The sequence below is a fragment of the Scyliorhinus canicula genome, chromosome 26 (genome assembly GCF_902713615.1).
Source record: "Scyliorhinus canicula chromosome 26, sScyCan1.1, whole genome shotgun sequence".
Taxonomy (NCBI): domain Eukaryota; kingdom Metazoa; phylum Chordata; class Chondrichthyes; order Carcharhiniformes; family Scyliorhinidae; genus Scyliorhinus; species Scyliorhinus canicula.
Genome location: NC_052171.1, coordinates 14,653,788 through 14,662,589, shown reverse-complemented (window position 1 = coordinate 14,662,589; position 8,802 = coordinate 14,653,788).

The window sequence follows — 8,802 nt, the reverse complement described above, 5'->3', positions numbered from 1 at the left end:
ACATAGATAAGCTGCAGAGCTGGGCTGACAGGTGACAAATGGAGTTTACTGCAGAAAAGTCTGAGGTGATTCATTTTGGAAGGAATAATAGGAAGACAGAGTTCTGGGCTAGTTGTAAGATTCTTGGTAGTGTGGAGGAGCAGAGAGATCTCGGTGTCCATGTTTATAGATCCCTGAAAGTTGCCACCCAGGTTGAGAGAGTTGTTAAGAAGGCGTACGGTGTGTTAGCTTTTATTGGTAGAGGAATTGAGTGTCGGAGCCATGAGGTCATGTTGCAGTTGTACAAAACTCAGGTGTGGCCGCATTTGGAGTATTGCGTGCAGTTCTGGTCGCCACATTATAGGAAGGATGTGGAAGCATTGGAAAGGGTACAGAGGAGATTTACAAGGATGTTGCCTGGTACGGAGGGAAGATCACGTGAGGAAAGGCTGAAGGACTTGAGGCTGTTTTCATTAGAGAAAAGAAGGTTAAGAGGTGACTTTATTGAGGCATACAAGATGATCCGAGGATTAGATAGAGTGGACATTGAGAGCCTTTTTCCTCGGATGGTGATGTCCAGCACGACGGGAAATACCTTTAAATTGAGGGGAGATAGATATAGGAGAGATGACAGAGGTAGGTTCTTTACTCAGAAAGTAGTAAGGGCGTGGAATGCCCTGCCTCCAACAGTTGTGGACTCGCCAACACGAAACGCATTCAAATGGTCATTGGATAGGCATATGGACGATAAGGGAATAGTGTAGAAGGACCTTAGATGGGTTTCACAGGACGGCGCAACATCGAGGGCCGAAGGGCCTGTACTGCGCTGTAATGTTCTCTGTTCTATGTTCTAACCGTAAATCGCCGACATGAGTTTTTATTCATCTTTTTCTCTTCACTAACTGTTGTTGACTTTTATCTTTATTACTCTTAATAACCACCGTGCGTGAGAGTTCTCCGTGTATTAATAAAGTGACCACATTTCAAGTATTTATTAGCGCAATCAGGATGAGAACTTTGGCTATGTTCGGAGATGAGGCATGTTACTGGGTGGTTTCGAGGATTGGGGCACCAAATTCCAATGTCGTCCCACCAGGTGCTGGTCTCGGTTTCTAACAATTGTCGGATGATATTTTGGTTCTGTTCTCTGGTGTTTGGGGCTGGCTTAGGTCTTGTCCTGATTTTGCAAAGAGTCAAGTTACCCTCTGTGAATGTCCCGTGATCCAATTCCTAATCCTCTTTCTGGGCTTTGTGCTGAACATCCAATTTCAGGACACCCTTCATTTGGAAATTTCCACCTATCTCTTTTTTCGGAGGTGCTAATATAGCATTCTAATGAGGTTCCATTGGGCCTTTTGTGCATTGCCCTTTGAGTGTAACACCCGTAAAAGATGCTTCTGCTTTGGTTTTTCCACATAATTTAAAGTGTAGAAGGAGGCCATTTGGCCCATCGAGTCTGCAATGGCTGTTGGAAAGACGACCCTACCAAAGGTCAACACCTCCACCCTATTATCCCCATAACCCAGTAACCCCAACCAACACGAAGGGCAGTTTTGGACACTAAGGGCAATTTATCATGACCAATCCACATAATATGCACATCTTTGGATTGTGGGAGGTAACCGAAGCACCCGGAGGAAACCCACACAGCCACGGGGAGAACGTGCAGACTCCGCACAGACAGTGACCCAATCCGGGAATCGAACCTGGAACCCTGGAGCTCTGAAGCAATTGTGCTATCCACAATGCTACCGTTGACGCTTAATGTACCGCCCTCACATTCTCCTGCACTTGTTGGGACAAACCAGAGATAGCCTGAATACAGAGAACACCTTGTCCTGTGATTTGATTGCCGTCGCTATAATAATATTCATGATGATGATTGTACCTCGATTCATCCTCTGGTTTTGTCTGTCGTCCGTGGTTGTTCGAGTGAATAAGCATCGTATCGTGATATTCTTGTGTTTAACAATTGTATTTTATGAATCTTCCTCTCCTGGATTGAATTCCCTTTTATAATTATGTTGGTTGTCAATATGCGTGAATCGCAGATTTTGTTTTCATTATATTTAGGAGAGTGACAAGAAGTGCAAACTAAAGAAGGCAAATGGAATTTTGTCATTCATTGCTAGAGGGATGGAGTTTAAGACTAGGGAGGTTATGTTGCAATTGTACAAGGTGTTAGTGCGGCCACACCTGGAGTATTGTGTTCAGTTTTGGTCTCCTTACTTGAGAAAGGACGTACTGGCGCTGGAGGGTATGCAGAGGAGATTCACTAGGTTAATCCCAGAGGTGAAGGGGTTGGATTATAAGGAGAGGTTGAGTAGACTGGGACTGTACTCATTGGAATTTAGAAGGATGAGGGTGGATCTTATAGAAACATTTAAAATTATGAAGGGAATAGATAGGATAGATGCGGGCAGGTTGTTTCCACTGGCGGGTGACAGCAGAACTAGGGGACATAGCCTCAAAATAAGGGGAAGTAGATTTAGGACTGAGTTTAGGAGGAACTTCTTCACCCAAAGGGTTGTGAATCTATGGAATTCCTTGCCCAGTGAAGCAGTTGAGGCTCCTTCATTACATGTTTTTAAGGTAAAGATAGATAGTTTTTTGAAGAATAAAGGGATTAAGGGTTATGGTGTTCGGGGCGGAAAGTGGAGCTGAGTCCACAAAAGATTAGCCATGATCTAATTGAATGGCGGAACAGGCTCGAGGGCCTACTCCTGCTCCTAGTTCTTATGTTCTTATGTAAAGTGCAGGAGTAAAAACGAATAATTATACGTGTTTCTCAAGCCTGTCTGACCGAGGGTGGGACTGGTCGAACACTTTCTTCCACCTATCTCCACCTTGAGCAAAACCATGTGTGGTTGTGGTTGTTAGTTACTAGCTGAATCTTATGGCGGCGAGTTTTATAGAGTTTCGTACCGGGAGCGGAGAGGAATTTATTTTGGCACAGAAGTTGCAATTTGACAGGGGCTGAATTTTTAGGAGAGCCCGTGTTTTCGGAGCATCAGTAATCAACAACTGGTGCTTCCAAAGTATAAATAGCATGTGGGAGCGACCCAAGGGGGTCTGGAAAGACGGGTGAAATAGGCAAGGATTTAGATCGGTTAGTCCGTTCAGTGAATACATTCGTCTTCCCACAACCAATCAGTAAGTTTAGATCAGACTTGAAGACAAGATTAAGACCTTCCCAGGTCTGTATAGAACGTAGAAAGATATTCCAGATAGTATGGGGTGTACTGAGGTGCGTTTGGGCCGCGGGTGATGAATGTGTGGGATCCCAGGGGGGGGCGAGGGAAATGCCGTGTCTCTACTACCCGAGTATTGCTTAACCGGTTTGGAGTCCTCAGGCAGGGCGCGGTTTAGTGCCATGTTTCCAGACCCGCGTGACCGTATAAGAACAGGAAGAATGTGTCTGCATATGGATTCATTTCTCTGGGGATTCCAGTTCACAGTGAAGCACGAAGTTCCCAAACTGGAGCTGCACAGGGGCCGAAACCGGGTAGTTATACAGAAGGAGTCTGGCTCTGTGTCCTGACGGATATGTTACCGAAGTGTTCCGGCGACTGGTAGGGATGCATGAGAATCATGCGTTCTGTGAGACGATGCAATGTCGGGAAGGCATGAATTTAAACCATGTTGTAACATTAGAGAAAAACGAAGATGTGACAGGCTGCATCAGAAATTGGAAACGTTAATTCATAGTAGGCGTCCACTGTTCATCATATGGACACCTCACATAGTAGCGTTGCACACACCTTAGAACAATGCATGCCGAAACAGTTATGCTAATATCCCCAGAAGAGGCTCATCCACTGTATCATTCGCCTCTCATGGCCACTAGACGGGCGTCTTAGGATTCACGACATTAATCGGGCTGTTCGCTGTGTGGTTCTACGACTCTTCTGTTCTTACCGTTCTGCGAGTAGGATTACGGTATCATACTGGGGTGTTGAAGGATAGGCGGATTGTAGGGCGTTAATGGTCTGGTTTCAGGAATGTGGAAGCAATGCGACTAGGGGAGTGAGGGTGCGCCAGTCAGTCATTCGACCTAAGTAAATAAAGTCAGTGTCTTGGGAAAGGGCATGCTGTTTCAATGGGGCCTCCAGATTCACTATTATCAGAAAGATAAATCAAGTCGCTCTGTTCGCTGTCAAGATTAGGCACCTTCTCTGAATCAAGGTGAAGCGTGGTGTCAGCAGGAGTGGGTTGGGCAAAGAGAAGTAAGCCATCATGAGGTGGAAGTGGTTGGTCGGTGGGCCGGGCGTCGCCGTCTCCCATTGCCAAGGTGACGTGATGGGCGTGGTTACATTGGGGTCCGTAGGCTTTGAGCTGATTGGTGTTGAACCAAACAGTCTTGCCGTTAGGGTATGTAAACGGAGGGGCTCACTTTGTCAGAGATGGTGAAGGTGCCGGCGAATTTAGGGGATAGGAAGGAGCTTGGGTTTTCCAGCGAGATGATCATAGATCATAGAATTTACAGTGCAGAAGGAGGCCATTCGGCCCATCTAGTCTGTACCGGCTCCTGGAAAGAGCACCCTACCCAAGGTTAACACCTCCACCCTATTCCCATAACCCAGTAACCCCACCCAACACTAAGGGCAATTTTGGACACTAAGGGCAATTAATCATGTCCAATCCACATAACGTGCACATTTTTGGACTGGTAACTTGCTGGTCATCTGTATATTCTATGGAGCGCACATTTTTATCGAAGTAGACTTATCTTTGCCTTTTCCTGGTGCTTCGTCGGACAGCAGCAGTCGGTTGTGCTGCTTTAATGTTTTCAGTGAACAGCTGTACTGCTTTTTCATGGGTGAGGGCTGTCATTGTGGTGTTGGCCATATCCGGCGCTGACAAATACTCAAATCCTTTCATGGGCCTGCTTCTCACAAGTATGTGAGGGGTACAGACTGTGGAGCTGGAAAGCGTGTTCCTAATGATCATGAGGGCGAAGGGAATTATTGTGTCCAATGTGGTGTTGTTTTGCTGCACTGTCTTCCTGATAATCGATTTTAAAGTGCAGTCCATGCGCTCGCCTATTCCACTGGACTGGGTGGTATGCTATATGGAAATTCTGCTTTATCCCAGACAGTGCCATTACATTTTGCATTACCCTGCCGGTGAAATGTGCCCCTTGATCTGATTCAGTGTTGCGGGAAAGACTCTAGCGCATGAATATTTGATGGGTCAGGATTTTAGCTGTAGCTATTCTGCGTTCCTGCGGCTGGAGAAGACTTTTACCAATGCAGTAAACGTATCAATAACGACGAGAACGTTTTCGAAACCATTTGTGCAGTGTTGGAGGGGACAGTTGTAATCGATTTGAAGATCTGTCAAGGGGCTTTCTGCAGGAAGGTTGCGCCTTAATCCTTGATGGAAAAAGTGAAGTCGTATGGGGTTCAGGGTGTACGAGCTAGATGGATAAAGACCTGGCTGGGCAACAGAAGACAGAGAGTAGTGGTGGAAGGGAGTGTCTCAAAATGGAGAAGGGTGACTAGCGGTGTTCCACAGGGATCCGTGCTCGGACCACTGTTGTTTGTGATCTACATAAATGGCCTGGAGGAATGAATAGGTGGTCTGATTAGCAAGTTTGCAGATTATACTAAGATTGGTACAGTTGCAGATAGCGAGGAGGACTGTCAGAGAATACAACAAAATATAGATAGGTTGGAGAGTTGGGCAGAGAAATGGCAGATGCAGTCCAATCCAGGCAAATGCGAGGTGGTGCATTTTGGAAGATCAAATTCAAGAGCGGACTATATGGCCAATGGAAGGGCCTTGGGGAAAATTGATGTGCAGAGAGATCTGGGAGTTCAGGTCCATTGTGCCCTGAAGGTGGCAACGCAGGTTGATAGAGTGGTCAAGAAGGCAAACAGCATGCTTGCCTTCATCGGACGGGGTATTGAGTACAGGAGTTGGCAGGTCATGTTACAGTTGTATAGGACTTTGGTTCGGCCACATTTGGAATACTGCGTGCAGTTCTGGTCGCCACATTACCAGAAGGATGTGGATGCCTTGGAGAGGGTGCAGAGGAGGTTCACCAGGATGTTGCCTGGTATGGAGGGTGCTAGCTATGAAGAAAGGTTGAGTAGATTAGGATTGTTTTCGTTGGAAGACGGAGGTTGAGGGGGGACCTGATTGAGGTCTACAAAATTATGAGAGGTATGGACAGGCTGGACAGCAATAAGCTTTTCCCAAGAGTGGGGGTGTCAGTTACAAGGGGTCATGATTTCAAGGTGAGAGGGGGAAAGTTTAAGGGAGATGTGCGTGGAAAGTTTTTTACGCAGATGGTGGTGGGTGCCTGGAACGCTTTACCAGCGGAGGTGGTAGAGGCGGGCACGATAGCATCATTTAAGAAGCATCTAGACAGGTATATGAAGGGCGGGAACAGAGGGAAGTAGACCTTGGAAAATAGAAGGCAGGTTTAGATAAAGGATCTGTATCGGCGTAGGCTGGGAGGGCCGAATGGCCTGTTGCTGTGCTGTAATTTTCTTTGTTCTTTGTTCATTGTTGTTTGTATGACGATCGTGATTGATTTGAGAAGAAACCAGGCTGTTCTCAACATAATGGATGACGTCGCGTTTCAATTCAGGCCAACAGCACAACGTTTTTAAATGGGCAATGGTAGTGTATATCCCACGGGTGTCCGTGCCCGTCATGGAAGTCGAATATCAGTTCGTTTCTGTCCTGGGTGGGGACAACATAGATTCATGACTTAAAAACTGTGCCATCTTCTCTAGTGATTTGGTTCTTGCAGGTTCGTTGCTGTTTAAAACTTATTTGAGGGACTCGTCATCATTTTTGGCTTGGGGCATCTGAATTGCATGTATTTCCCGACCTTCGCATGGCTTCCAGAAGTGACCATTGCGGCCTCCAGCTTGAGCTAAGGCGTCTGCCTTGCAGTTACTGCATAGGGGCGTGCGGTGATGGCTTTTAACTTAAAGTATCTGCCGCCGGGGGCTTCTGTAAGGACGTATTTCAATAAAAGGGCTGAGGGTTTCCCGGCGGCGGACAGAAAAACACGGGGGGAAGAATTCGGTCAAACTATTGCAGACATAGATACTGCCTGAGTGTATGTCCGCAGGCATTGGGAAAGTCTCCTGTTGGGCGACTTTATACCCTATGGCTGCAAATTCTGCTGCTTGGGCTATGTGATGTCGTGGCAATTTTAAAGCTAGTTCTTCCAGTGAACGTCCTTGTGAATCCTCCATATATTTATATACGGCGTTCAGTTATCATAATACCATCCTAAATGGTGGAGGGGCCATCTACATCGATTTTAAATGTATCCTTTTGTTGTTGGTTAGCTGGTTTCTTGCTGCCTCCTCGTGGTTTTAGTCGCCTGGGAATAAAGGGTCCTGTCTGCTGTTTGCCTGTAATGGTATGGCACTCAGTTGGGATACCTCCGTCTTGTAAACTGCCTTCTAAAATGTGGGGACCTGGATCCGGTTTGCAGATATATCCCGGCCTTGCAGTGCTAATCTCCAGCGCGCTGCCCTCTCCTGGTTGTCCTTAAGTCTCCAATCTAAAATGAGTTGAAACGGGGTGTGCTCGACGAGGATTATGACCGGCTTGAGGCCCGTAATTTATGCGAAATATTTAACTGACCAGAAGATTGCAAGCAGGTGTCGTTCGCAGTCAGAAAATTCTTGCAAACTGTAGATAACTCTTGCAGTTTCGCTCTCAGCCTGTTGGGGAGAGCGTATATTTTCTTTGCTTTTGGGTCAAGACCTGCAATCATCACTTTTTGTGCTATCTGCCAACAATCGTGTTTATGCCAAGAAAATACCGTTTTGTGCTGGGTGAGCACCTCCCTGATGGCTGAGTGAGCTAATCGTTGAAGGATAAAACCAGTATTCTCCCACTGAACAGATCCTATTTATATCATCACCCACTGGTAGTGTTAAAGGACCCTTGTTATCCTCGACTTCTGCCATACACGCATATTTACTGGGTCGAATGAGAGGTAAGTGGAGTTCATGAAATACATTCCTAAAATGGGTTGTGCAGTGGGGAGGGGGGGGGGGGGGTTATTTCGACCAAAACCACACGATGATTAGTGGCTATATTTCCAACATGCACAGCTATAGGGGCTGTAATGTATCCTTCCTGAATTTTTGCAGTAAATCAGCTTGGTGTGATGGTGTCAGTAATTGGCCATGGGGATTCGAGGTAGAAGGGTAGATGAATTTTGCGTGACCAGGGAAAATCTTCGCAGAGAAAATCGACAGAATAACCCGGGACTTTGTCTATGAATATCGGCTTCTCCACATTATCCCATCTTGTATCACAGACACACGATGGAGAGGCCGGACACCGTCAATCGAGGGAGTTATATGCGAGACCATTAACGCGGACGTTTGCGGTATGCATGCGGCGAGCGTTTCCTTTTCGCTGGTGCGGCGGAGAGCGTGATTAGGCCTATTGTCTCCGCGCGGGGTCGGGGGGGGGGGTGAACTGTCCTGTTGTCTTCGCTATTGGTGACAACGTGTCGGATTGTCTCGGCATTTGCGGGCAAATTTTCCCGATTGCCCACAGTTGTAACTTGACCCTCGGGGCGCGTAAGGTGGAACCTGTGCTCTGGGGTTTGCTCTACTGGGTAGTGTTCGCTTGGTTATTGTTCCCTTGGATATTATTCATCTCCTCTACCGTCCTTTATCCATGCGTGTCCCTGATAAGTCGTAACTGGGTGCATGGCACCTTCCATGCCGTCTTGTTGTATTTGTTCCCGTGATCTAGATAAGCATCCGAGTACCCATGGTTCATTGCGTGCCTGCTCTGCTGGGTCAAAGTTTGTGTAAGCCTTTCTACCTGCTT